The 9,054-nt window shown below is 35.8% G+C and overlaps 1 long non-coding RNA gene across 1 annotated transcript; it reads left to right on the forward strand.

Annotated features, from left to right (window-relative positions):
• Positions 1-403: 403 nt before the first annotated feature.
• On the forward strand, positions 404-7,263 carry LOC114271636 (uncharacterized). The gene is made up of 4 exons (XR_003632378.2): positions 404-1,128; positions 3,520-3,606; positions 4,539-6,083; positions 6,204-7,263. It is a non-coding gene; the product is annotated as an uncharacterized LOC114271636 (long non-coding RNA).
• Positions 7,264-9,054: the final 1,791 nt, after the last annotated feature.

Here is a 9,054-nt window from a genome sequence, read left to right on the forward strand (position 1 = left end):
AAAGAAGGGAATTCTGGATAAAGCCCACAAGTCAATATTTACGATGCATCTAACAAGATGTATCGGGTTTTGAAACAAAGCTATTAGTGGCCTAATATGAAGTGAGAAATTACAGAATATGTGTCCAAGTGTCTTCAGTGTTTGCAAGTTAAAGTTGAACACTAGAAACCGCACTATAACAAAATTAACTTTTTACCGCACCACATCAATAACATACGATAAATGCACGCCGTACTTTCTCACTTTTACGACTTGCTTTTTTTGCACGTTGTAAATACTTTTCCAACCATGACATGTCTATTGAGTAGGCTGTGAATGGTAATAATGATGATTTTTTTTTATGACTTGCAATGTTTACCGTAAATATATATATATATATATATATATGAAAAAGAACATATACATCTTCAACCCCAACATTAATAAAGGCAATTGATGGAATAAAACTCTCACCACAGATGCTCCTCTATTGTCGATCTACATCCTCACCCTTCTAATCTCCGATTTGTCCTTCCCCCCTCAATCTTCCCAGCGTTTATCTACTTCACTTCACCCTTTCGAGATCTAATCTAAGGGAAAATTCCCATTTGAAGAGAAAGAAAAAAGGCTCTCTCTCTCTCTCTCTCTGCAACTCCAAACCCACTGCCCTCTCTTTCTCTCTCTATCTCTCTCTCCCTTTCCCTCAAAACCCCTCTCAAATCTTCCATCTCCATCCTCTCTACCAGGCCATTTCATTTCCCTCAAAGCCCCTCTTCAACCCCAATTTACAACGATTCAGATGCAAAATCGAAGCCTCGAAAGCTACTCATTAAGAAGAACACGATGGCCGAGGAGAGCACTCTTGATTTTGGAATTAGGGAAGAGGGTGATGGGGGAGAATTGGGGGATTTTGTGAGAGGAGAGTTGGACTACGATGATTCCAGGGATGGAAAGAGGAAGAAGTTTGAGATAGATGGTATTGGTAGTAATAGGAAGAGGGAGAAGAAATTGAAGTCGAAGTCGGAGGGGAGAGATGGGTTGAAATTGAAGTTGAAGAAAGCAGGGGATTCAGGTGAGCGATCGAGGGATCAAAATGGTGAAGCAGACGTTAAGGAGATGTAGGATACTATTGTAGGAGGTGATTCTAAGGTACTCTATTTTTTATTTTTTTTTCTTGAAGTTTTGTTCTTTGTAACAATTAATATTAACTTGTTTGAAAATTATGTGATTTTGCTTGCTTGGGTTTCTTTTTAAGTACTTAATGTGATATTGTCTTGCTCTGATTCTATTCTGGGTAGTGTAAATTACAAAAATACAACTCATTTTAATTTTTGATTCGATAACCATTTGATTGTGGTGATTATTTGAACATTGATTATCTTGAATACATGGGTAATGTGCATGAAGTGTTTATAATCAACATAAAGTTGATGCCTTTTTCCCCTGTGGTTTGTATGATTTCATAACTCATTTTTTTTCTTTGTACTTTACCTTTTGATGAATAACTTGCTCACCCAGCGACATTACTTGTTAATGGATTAGGAAGATTAAGATGGTGTTAGAACCCGCAATGATGATAACTTTATAGATGACACTGGTATTGATCTTGCTGACCGGTATGGAAGTGATAATGAGCCATGGTCTCCTGGCGATGCTTCTCAAGTTAGGATTTTATCCTTCTTCAGGTTAGGATTCTCTGTAAATTAGCCGTTGCAGGTTGGCTGGCCTCATTTAGGGAAGTGTGTTGAGTGATGGAAGATTTATAGATAGGAAGTGAGTGATATAGTGAGCTTTGTGGGATGTGTGATATTAGCCCTCAAATGATTTCCTTATGGTTAATCATGCAGGTTGATCTGATTTGCTACTGCTTTCTCTTGGATTTGGTTCTTATTTTTGTTTTGTAGTTTTGTTGTTAGTTGTTTGCAGGTGTGACAGGCCTCTTTTAGGGAGTGTGTTGAGTGATGTGAGCTATAAAGATAGGGAGTGACTGCTATAGTAAGCTTTGAGGGTTGAGTGATGTAAGCCCTTAAATGATTTTCTAATGGTTTGTTCATGTAGGTTCTAAGCTGGTCCTATGTTAGGGATTGAGTGTTGAGATATTGTAAGCCCTTAACTAGGTTGTGATGTTGAGATCCTTTTAATGAGGGTTGAGATATTGCGAGTTGAGTGACTGAGGATAAAAATGCGAGCTAAGTTTCATGTATAAGGGTGCAAGTGGCAATGGAAGCTAGTGTTGTCACTGATTGCTGCTGTCATTAGCTGCTGCTGATATTGTATGTAACTGCTACAACTGCCTTTGTTTGTTACGATGACTGAATAAGAGTTTGTAGGTCCTCAGTCTTGGGTCCAATTCTGGATTGTTACTAGTTTAGCTGCTGCAATTGGGTGATCATTGTTCTTTCTATTGTTGGCCATGGTTGAATTGTTTTTTCTTCAATTTGTTGGTTGTTTGGATGGTCATGCCAGTTCTGTGAGTTGTTGTGGCCTATGTAGCTGCAGATGGGTGGGCTGAGTTTAGCTGATCTATTTAGACACAGTTGCAGATGCTTCTTAAGGCTGATGCTTCAGAGGTTGCGGGCCTGTGGCTGTTTTTCTGTCTTTGTGGCTATGGTGTTTCTAGTTTTTTTTTTTCCCCTTCTGATTAGGTTTTGCTCTCACATGTGGGGTGTACAGGATATATTTGACTGTGAGTAGTTTGGTGTCTAGTTTTTTCTTCTTTTTTTGTTTGTCATGTTTGAACAGTTTCTTTTGGTGTCTTTTGAGTCTTGTTTAGTTGTTTGCTGGTTGTTTTTCTATTTTCGTTGGGTGTTTGTTTGTATTTATTAGGGCATGGGGTATACCCCTTGCGGATCCACCATCGGCAAATCAGGGTCTCTTATCTCCCAATTCATCTTTGTCATCAATGAGTGCATTTTCTCCAAAAGATCAATGTGATCTGTGGAGTCCTAGGTTCAAGAAAGATTCATATTTTAATTTTCAGCTAGATAACCCTTTCCACGTGGAAGGACTAAATTAGTTTATTGGACCTTACAGCATAATGGTTTAAGTGCCATGTATATGCAGAGATAGTCAGAAATTGGGTGACATTAAGGACATGTTACAAAATTTCTGGTGAGACTTTTTGACAGTTTACAATCACAAGAAAGTCATGATGTGTGTATCTTTAGCATATTGAACATAAGTTGGAATCTATGGCTTGTTTCGTTTTTCTCATTGAGTTGTTATATCATAGGTCACTTATTGGTCGATTGGAAGAAGTAGATCCCAGGAAGATGAAATATGAGAAGCTAGCATTTTGGATCCACATTCACAATGCGTTGGTGATGCATGCATTGAATCTCATCAATTGAAATACAAAATTTACAATAGAATCTACTATGTACAGTTTTTCTCTACTTTATCCACGATATAATGAATTCAGCTTTCTGAACAAGCATTTCTGGCTTATGGGATTCCACAAAACAACATAAAAGTTTTGTTGGTTTCGCTTGACGAAGTTTCAGTTTGGATTTCATTTTCTTACAATTTTATTTAATCCAGGCTGCCTATAATGTTAGAGGTTATGTGGTAAGTGCAGATACAATACATAATTCTATCCTTGGATGCCGCATGTCTCGTCCTGGACAGGTATATCCTTGCTATGGGTTTTGTTTTGAAGCTTTTTTTTCTTTCTTGAAGTCCTTGGTGTTCATTTTGTTATAGTCTTTGAAGTTAAGCTTTTACTTCTCATATCATTTATATATGGGAAGTAAAAGCTTTTACTACATCAGATCAAGAGTGTTATACGATATTAAAGATTCCTATTAGATTGAAGGGACAATTTCATGGAACTGTTACTAGGCTTGTTATGATGTATATTATATTGAATATTGGAAGTTGAGAAATAACATGTTTAGTAAATGAAATAAGTTGAAATGAGAATGTTGGGATGGATGAGTGGTGTGACAAGAAATGATTGCATTAGGAAGAAGTTAGGAATGGCATCAATTGCAGGTAGGATGAGCAAAAATCATTTGATATGATATGATCATATGTATCGTAGGCCAATTAATGTGCTTGAGAAGAGGAGCGATTTGATACATGTAGACGGTGATAAAAGAAATAGAAGAAATCGAAGAACTTAGGTTTAGGTGATAAGAAAGGGCGTGACTATCTTAATTTAACTAAGGATATGACTGAATAAAGCCAATTGAAGGAAATGGATCCATGTAACCGATTCCAAGAAATTGAGACAAAAAATTGTTGAACATCTTTCATAGAGGCATCTCTTTCTGGTGTACACTATGTATCAAGAAAATTTTAAAAATAAAATAAAATCTAATGGGTACATGTGAGGATCTTTTTGTAGACATCCCCCTTCCCAATCTTCCAAAAAAAAAAAAAAATACTCCTGAATTTTGAAGTAATTTCATACAACCAATCATGTGTTTGAACTTTAGTAGCACTCCATTTATATGTGATGCAGATAGATTAGATTGTTATTTATATGGGAACACAACATCTAGTTATACTATGTTCTTATTACCATTTTGAAATACTGATCTTTTGTTCATGTTCAGATTCCTATTTACACACCCAAGAGGGAATTTCAAGAGCTGGAAGTTGCAAAAGAAGAGTACATTTGGGCTACTTTTGGTATAAGAAAAGACCAAAAAATTCTTTTACCAAAAACTGTGGAGCCCTTTGCTAAAGATTCAGGGTTGTGTCTAGCTGGTTTGTTAGAGATGATCCAACAGTGTATGCCTTAATCTGTGAGAAAGAGTATTAAGAAATGTCAGACTGGGAAGTTGCAGAAGAGCATTGAATGGATTCCTTACAATTTTTCTTTCCAATATCTCATATCAAAAGAGCTGGTGAAGTGATTGCTTTCACTGGTAAATTCCAATACTGGTGAGCTCCATAGCATTGTTCATTTGTTTTCTTTGGGGAAAAAAAAAACACTGGGAGAGTTTTTAAGTTCCTTTTGTACAAATGAATAAGAATACGGAAAGGTGGAAATGGGAGGATTGTATGTCTTGGATTACATAGATAAGATTTGGATATTGAGGGTGTTTTTTTGGATTTTTTGAGCCAACTCATAGCTTCTAACTTTGCAAAAGTTATTTTGGACTGTTTGGTTAAACTTATTTTAAACAGCTTCTGATTCTAACAACTTATTTTAACTCAAAAAAGCTGATTCCGAGAAGCTGCTTAACTTTTGATTCTGATTATCAATTTCTGTTGTAGACATGTTAATTTACAGTAATACTCTTAAATTTTTTTTATTTTTATTTAAAAAAAATAAAAAGACCCAAATAGACTATAGATTATTATTATTATTATTTGTAAGAAATGTAAACATGTAATGAATAACAAAAAATAAAAGTTAATTGAAAAAACTACTTCACAGCTTATTTAACAAACACTAATTAGCAATTTATATCTATAATCCAATAGTTACACCGAACGGATTAACAGCTTTTGATTAAAGTCATAATTTATAATCTGTTAAATTATAATCTATAATCTGTTTTAACATTTACACCAAACGGGGCCATTTAGAACTTATGGATAGTTTTTTTTTGATGTTTGAAATAATATTTTGGTAGTTGATTAATATATATATATATATATGTTTGTAATGTTTTCTTATGTTGTACAGGTGAAATAAAACCTGCTGATTTTTTTATTTTTTACTTTTAAATATATATATTCTACAGTATGCAAAAAAATGCTGTGAAACTTGAGCTATCTACGGCAGGCAAAATAGGTCATTGTATTAAATATTCAATGACTAGCAATGAACGTCATGGTTTGTCCCTTTAATTAACGGCGTGCAAAGGTAATCATAGAAAAAGTAAAAATGACGCACAAAATCTATTGTTAAATAGTTTTCAACGGCGTACTATGGCATGCCGTTGAAAGTGAATGAGTTTTCATGACTGGTCATAATATGACGTTACGTTGCACGTCGTAGAAGGGTTTTTACGGCGTGGAATGCGTGCCGGAAAAATCCTTTTTTGTTGTAGTGCTGTCAGGTCTACTTTAACCTCTCCCTATTCTGGAATGGAAGTGGGAGCACATAACCATGGACTTTATTGTCGGACTACCTCGAATCCCGAGAGGTATGAATTCTATTTGGGTTATAGTTGATTGACTAAATTTGCACATTTTCTTCTTGTTCGAACCACTTATGATGCATATGCATTTGCTACAATTTATATAGTGAAATTGTTTGTTTACAGGAAGTACTAGTGTCTATTGTGTCGGATAAAGATCTGAAATTTGTGTCTAGATTTTGGAGAAGCCAACAGAGAGCAATGGGAATGAAATTGAGAGTTAGCACTGCGTCCATCCACAAATTGATGGGCAATCGGAACGGACTATACAGACTTTGGAAGATATGCTCCAAACATGTGCCTTAGATTTTCAGGGAGTTGGGAAGATTATTTACCATTGACAAAATTTGCATATAATAATAGCTACCACTCCAGCATTGGCATGGCACCGTATGAAACCTTATATGAAAGAAAATGTAGATCACCAATCTACTGGATAGAATTTGGGGATAGGGTCTTGCTTAGGCCTAAAATTGTGCAATTTACCACTGAAAAGATCAAGGTTATTCAGTAAAGGCTTAAGACAGCTCAGAGCCGACAAAAGAGTTATAAGGATGTTAGAAGGAGGCCTCTTGAATATAAGGTTGATGACCACGTGTTTATCCGTGTAATTCCAACAAAAGGCCAATCGAGATTCAATAAAAAGGGTAAGTTGTCACCCCGTTATATTAGGCCATTTCAAATTCTAGAGAGACTTGGCCCAGTTGCCTATAGAGTTGCTTTACCGCCGGGTATAGAACAAATGCACAGCGTGTTCTACGTGTCAATGATGAGGGGCTACCTCCGGGATTCGTTTCATGTCTATCACCAGATAGCACTTGATGAAAATATGAAATATGAAGAATGGCTGGAACTGATCATTGATTGACAAGTGAAACAACTGAGAAACAAATCCATTCCAATGGTGAAAGTGGAATGGAGAGAGCATTATGAAAGGGAAGCTATGTGGGAAAAAGAAGATGAAATGCGTCAACACTACCTATATCTGTTTCCAACGGAAGGTAACACAAGTTTAGAGGACCAAACTTCCTAAAAGGGGGAAGAATTTGACAACCCCGTTCTGTGATATGCTGTTAATCTTTAATTATCTTTGTAATTATGTGCTTAATGTGATTTTGGATGCTAATCATGTGATTATATGTGTTTTTGAATTTATGTTTGTCAAATCGCAGAGATATTTGTTCTATATTCTGTTATAATCTCAAATTGAGGGCCGCAGAGGCATCAAAAACAGAAATTGACTATATCATTGTGATTAACATAATTTTTAGAGCCTATGGTTAAATATAATTAAAATTTTATTCGGATCAAATTAATTAGATCAAATTGATTACAATAAGTGTAATTGATTAACCTTAATCAAGTTTGATTAGTCTAAGCTAATTACCTTATATAAATAAGATGAGATGGTGATTAAGCTCATATATTTGAGCTCTTCTTCAACAATTTCGCTGAGGTTAAGCATTATAGAGAGAGTGTGTGTGATTCTAAGAGAGGGGAGACTCAAATTTGAAGACTTGAACTAAAAGCTTGGAGATTTGAAGAGCTAGGCTCAAGAACTAGTTTAATTTGGAATAGTTAAAGGCTCTAGGTGAGTAATTAAATCTTAGATTGTGAATTAAAATCTTATAGCTTGTGAATTCAAGAAAACTTTGTAATTTAGTGCATGTAGACATTGGAGGTTGGCTCGAGCGACCACCCTTTATTTTTAGTCTTGGCTCAAGTAACTAAGAAGTTGGCTCGAGCATAAAATGAGAGCATCCAGTACTTCTGCAGACTTATGAGTTCGCTCGAGCCACCAATGTTGCGCTTGAGCGAAGTATCCTAGTTTAAAAAACTTTGAAATGTTGTGTTATGTTTCAATTTTTGTTCTACTTCATTTCTAAGCATTCTTAGGCACACATTGAGCATCCTAAATGAACTAAAGAGTTAGAAAGAAACCTAAGAAAGATAATCTATAACACTTGGGTGTTTTAATATATTGGAAGATGTATTTAATCCCTTTATTTTCATTTTGGGAGTCTTTGGAGTTGTTGTACATTGGTTTTGAACGAGTATAATCCGATTTAAACTCGTTGGGTTTATTTGTTCGCATTTGTTCTTGTCCAAAAGTTCCTTGGAAACTTAGAAATTCTGTTCTGGGGTCGACACCAGCCTTCCTAAGGGTCGACCATTGTCGTTGAAATTCTGGAAGTGATGCTGGAATTTAGGGTCGACACCAGCCTTGGTGGTGTCGACACATTTCTTTTGTTGTTGGCCTCAAGGGTCGACACCAGTCTGGGAAGGGTCAACCCTTGTATATTGTAGAATCTTAGTTTAGGTGCTGAAATTTAGTGTCGACCCTTGCGTGTTTTTTTTTTAGAATTTTGGGGTTTTGATGGGCCCTGCTTTGGGGGATTTTTGGACTTGTCCTTTTCATTGACCTTAGGGCTACTTTTCTACTACTATAAATAGATCCAAAACATTCCTCCCTCATAAATTGGGAGGGGTTCAAAATCTGACTTGAGACAATAATACTCACTAAGTAGTTGGAGAAACTATACATTGTAGGTAATTTTAGTATGAAAGGGGGATGGAAATCAAGCAAATAATATAAATGCAAATACTTAATTTGGAAACACTCCCATTAATTTGGAAACAATCCCAATTCATTCATGCGTTTTGCTTTCAAAACTTCACATCCCTTAAAGTTAAGCATGTCTTGAACCATCCATCATCAAATATAGAGGAAGTTTTTGAACCTTACATCCCGCCCTGGGGAGGTGAACAATAAAGAAGGAAAAGCAAAACAAACCAAAAAATAATCTTGAGAAATGTTAAGTTCATGTAAAAAGTGAGGGGAAAAAAGGCCACCTGCAATACTGACTGGTATTGGATGGATTCACACAATGGCTAAAATAAGGCTATGAAAAACGTCGAAGATGATTATGCAATAATAGTACAGCAAAGCACCACATAAACAAACAACACTATCAAC

This window comes from Camellia sinensis, chromosome 13 (genome assembly GCF_055761805.1).
Source record: "Camellia sinensis isolate YWXY chromosome 13, ASM5576180v1, whole genome shotgun sequence".
Taxonomy (NCBI): Eukaryota; Viridiplantae; Streptophyta; class Magnoliopsida; order Ericales; family Theaceae; genus Camellia; species Camellia sinensis.